The sequence below is a fragment of the Apodemus sylvaticus genome, chromosome 10, assembly GCF_947179515.1.
Source record: "Apodemus sylvaticus chromosome 10, mApoSyl1.1, whole genome shotgun sequence".
Classification (NCBI taxonomy): domain Eukaryota; kingdom Metazoa; phylum Chordata; class Mammalia; order Rodentia; family Muridae; genus Apodemus; species Apodemus sylvaticus.
The window spans coordinates 63,899,477-63,904,159 of NC_067481.1; the positions used below are offsets into that span (position 1 = coordinate 63,899,477).

The 4,683-nt window shown below is 43.9% G+C and overlaps 2 pseudogenes; one reads left to right on the plus strand and one right to left on the minus strand.

The window, feature by feature from the left end:
• The first annotated feature begins 778 nt into the window (after positions 1–778).
• On the plus strand, positions 779–4,428 carry LOC127694408 (40S ribosomal protein S4-like; annotated as a pseudogene).
• On the minus strand, positions 2,412–4,157 carry LOC127693412 (low molecular weight phosphotyrosine protein phosphatase-like; annotated as a pseudogene).
• Positions 4,429–4,683: the final 255 nt, after the last annotated feature.

Here is a 4,683-nt window from a genome sequence, read left to right on the forward strand (position 1 = left end):
TTTTATAGAGGCCTCAAACCAGGGCAGACAAAAGGCTAAAATTTGGGTATTTTAGAATAGAATATTGGTAAGTTTTCCTTTATATTCTCATGCCTTTGTAAGAACCTCACTGAAATCTGGTTAATGGATCGCCTTTAAATAAAAAAAAAATAATTGAGATGTATCTCTGTGAGTTCAAAGCTAGCCTAGTCTACAAAGCAAGTTACAAACTGAGGCTACAGAGTAAAGCCCTGTCTTGAAAAATAAAACAAAACAAATAAAATGCAGGGCAATGGTGGCACACACCTTTAATCCTAGCACTTGGGAGCCAGAGGCAAGCAGTGGTGGTGCACACCTTTAATCCCAGCACTTGGGAGGCAGAGGCAGGTGGGATTTCCGAGTTCAAGGCCAGCCTGGTCTACAGAGTGAGTTCCAGGACAGCCAGGGCTACACAGAGAAACTCTGTCTCAAAAAGCCAAAAACAAAACAAACAAAACAAAACAAAAAACCAAATCAAACCAAAAAAGGAACTGAGATATGCAGAGCAGGAAAGATGCCCTAGTGGTTAAGAGAATCTTGTTCTTAAAAGAGGACCCGGGTCTGATTCCCAGCACCCACATGGTAGCTCATAACCACCTTTAACTCCAATTCTGTATGTGCATTCACACACACATACACATGAAAAAAAATCTTTTTTTTTCCTTCTAAAAATTGAGTTATTAGGTCCCGTTCATTCCCAGCACTGTCATGGTCTGTGTGGTCCCAAGGAACATCTGAAGTAGCGACTCCAGAACATTGAATGTGTTCTGTGTCTGTGGTGTTTGCTCCTTGTCCACCCAGTGATGCTCACAAGCTGTGGGAATGCCTAACTCTGATCATTTTCCTAAGGAACGGATTTAAGTTTGCCCCGACAGATTTGCATGCAGTGTTTCACCAAGGTTGATGGGAAGTCAAGACTGACATAACCTGTCCCGCTGTGTTTATATGTATCCTCAGTATTGACAGGTCTTCACAGAACTGTCTGATCTACAACACCAAGGGCTGCTTTGCTGATCATTGTATTATACCTGAGGAGGCCAAGTACAAGTTGTGCAAAGTGAGAAAGATCTTTGTGGGCAGGAAAGGAATCCCTCATCTGGTGACCCACAATCGTACTATTTGATACCCTGATCTCCTCATCAAGGTGAATGACACCATTCAGATTGATTTGTAGATGGGCAAAATAACTAACTTCATCAGGTTTGACACCTGATGAAGAGAGAGTCTTATGGCTCCCATTTTGTAAAGGCTTTAAAAAAGGATTGAGGTCTAGCCTACTGGAGTAGCCTGTAATCCCAGCACTCAGGAGGCAAGGGCAGGATTGCTGCGAATTTGAAGCTGGGTTGCACAGCTACTATCAGTGTCAGTAAAGAGAGAGAGATCCTGCCTCTCCCCCCCCCCCCCATACACACACACAGGGTTTCTCTGTATAGCCCTGGCTGTCTTGGAACTCATTCTGTAGACCAGGCTGGCTGGCTTCGAATTCAGAAATCCACCTGCCTCTGCCTCCCAAGTGCTGGGATTAAAAGTGTGTGCCATCACTGCCCACCAATTTTTCTTTTCTTTTTCTTTTTTTTTTTGTTTGTTTTTATTTGGTTTTTCCGAGACAGGGTTTCTCTGTGTAGCCCTGGCTGTCCTGGAACTCACTCTGTAGACCAGGCTGGCCTCGAACTCAGAAATCCGCCTGCCTCTGCCTCCCAGAGTGCTGGGATTAAAGGTGTGCACCACCAACGCCAGGCTTCTTTTTTTTTTAAGGAGGCAAAATGGCTCAAATAGAAACAACACTAAAAAAATAAAAAACAAAAAACCTAAACAAAAACCAAGTAAGATTGAAAATGTTAATGGCTTCAATCTGTTGCTTCCATCTTTTATTAGTGTTTTTAGAAAGGGTGTCACTGTACAGCCCAGGACAGCCTGCTGGAGGCCCAGGCCCATCATCACTTCTGGCTTCTCTCTCAAATACCTGAACACCCTCAGTGTGTCTGAGTTAAAATCTTCCAGTGTTAAATGGAAGGCTGATATGGATGGAGATATTGTCACAGTAAGAGTCTAGAGAGGTATACAGCAAGCAAACTACCCAGGCTTGCTGGGCTCAGAGGCTGGATCTTGTAGGTTATTCTTACTTTATTGGGTTTTATTTTGCTCCAAATTTGCTTGTTCTGCTACTTTGTAATTACAGTAAGGTCAAATCTTTAAAGAATGCTTAGCCACACTTCAAACTGTCTTACTCAAGTGTTTTTATCCTTCTGAACATATACCCAATTCCCACCTACAATTATTTTAAAGATATACAGTTGTTAGCTGAAAACACAGGTGAGACATGGGGCTAAGGACTGCCGCTTGTGGGCATAGCAGTGGTGAGTTACTCAATGCTGGTTGGTGGGTAGGACCAGCTAGTGAGTATTCTCCAGGAAGGCCTTATAGTATCTACAGCATTGCTGGTACACCAATTCGAAGTCAGAGTCATTGCCATAACAGGGAACTTCAATAGTGAGTTGTTTCTGTGGATCATAGCTCCCAATAGCTCAACTTTAGCTTTGCAGTTTTTAACTTGATTATTTTTTTTTCTCTTCAAATCTTAGATTGCTTTCGAATGTGGCAAAGTCTCTTGTAATCTGTCTTGCCTTGTGGGTGGTGCTAATGCCATGATTTCTTAGGTAGCTGGGTTCTTGGGCCTGGGGGCCAGCTCACATTCCAGTCAGAAATGACACTACTGTCAATGACCCAATTATCTGAAACCTTTTCATCCGTTTCCAATTTTCTAAAAACTGCTTCTGCAATGGGTGACTGGCAAATGTTACTGAGACACGAATAGCACTAACTTGGACCCAACTTCTGCCGTCTTTCTGAGCAGTCCCTGGCATCCAGAAACCCAGGAAATATTTTCTATAACTTTATTGTTTTAAGAGATTTATTTTATGTATATGAGTACACCGTTGCTGTCTTCAGACACGCCAGAAGAGGGCATCAGATCCCATTACAGATGGTTGTGAGCCACCATGTGGTTGCTGGGAATTGAACTCAGGATCTCTGAAAGAGGAGTTGGTGCTCTTAACTGTTGAGCCATCTCTCCAGCCCTCTATAACGTTAAAGAAGGAGGATCTTGTTTTGTGACCCAGGCTGATCACTGATGTATTTCCTTAGCATTCCAGTTTAAAATTTAAATCTCTTCAGCATTTGAGACCTTTTCCCAGAAACCCCAATGCTCTGGCAATAGCCCTTGACACAAACTAATGGGGTGAGGTTGAGTGTCCTCTGAGTTATAGACCGAAATGGGGTGTAAATGAGGCCTGGAGCCTGCTGCCTACACCCAGCTTCAGCACACTATGATGTGCCTCCCAGCAGCCCAAGCGTCTATGCTTTAGGGCTATGGGGTTCTCTTCCTGCTGTGAGCAGCCTGAAGGCAATGCTGGATTCTATCAGCGGGCCTAACACCAATATCATCACATAATGGCTCGTCTCTTGCCACCTCAATACTGGAATACCAAGAAAATCCTTCTGGATTTCTAAGGTCGGTCATTTCTAACAAAATGGAAAGAAGACAAAGATAGAGTGGCTGCCTAAGCACTGTCAGGCACCTTGGTCTGTAAAGACATTATTCCAAGTTACTCCACTGTGTAAAACAGCACTTTTTAGGCTGGGTATAGCCCTAGAAAACAATCTTACAAGCTTTTGACTCTTTTGTGAGGGAGGATGACTGCAGCCTTTAAGTGGTCCCCAAAACTGCACCACCTCTTGGGCACAGACTAATGTCCTAGGAATAAAACTTATAGGAGCCACCCTGTAAGTTTACTGGGGAGAATCCAAATGGTAGTGGCATACGGGCATGAGAATCCTATGACAGGTTTGGAAAGGCTGCTTAGCAGTTAAAAGCACTTGCTCTTGTAGAGGACCCAGGTTTGATTGGCAGCACCTACATGGCCTTTCACAACCACCAGTAACTCCAGTTTGAGGGGAATCCAAAACCCTCTTCTAGTGTCTGTGAACACCAGGACTACATGGTATACAGACACAATACAGGCAAAACATACCACTAAATCTATGAGAGAAACCAAGGCAAAAACTTACAGGCTACACTAGATGGAAGAAAGGGTATCATCCCTCACCTGAACCACACCCAACTCTGAGACTTGACCCATACCGATCCAATAGCTGACCTGTATATCAAGGGCTGCTCAAGTGGCACACTGCCCGGCCACCCACCTGATTAAGCCTAGGCCTGACCTGCTGGCTCCTGCTCCAGGCTTGGTCCAGCCTCTCCCCTCACAGCAGGACTCTGCAGCTCCAAGGGCAGCTCCTCTGGGTCCTGGTGTATCATGTTATCAGGATGTTCTTCTGGCCACTTCTGCAGCACCTTAGGTTCTACTCATTCTGTAGTCCATGTATACACATAGATACTTACTGTGTGCTGAGCTTATTTTACTAATTAAGAATGGAATAAAAAACCTGCATTCACGTGGGTTGAAACTAAGGTAGACTTATGACAAATTGCCATCATTGAAATCACTAAACCTGTCAATTCATTTCATTCAATGAATCCCAATACTGTGGAAGATATATGTGTTCATCTACGTGTGGCAAAACACACTTAAGACATGGCCCACACAAAATTCTGGCCTGCCACTGTAGCTACAGGGCCACAAAGGGAATGTTTTGACTTAGAAA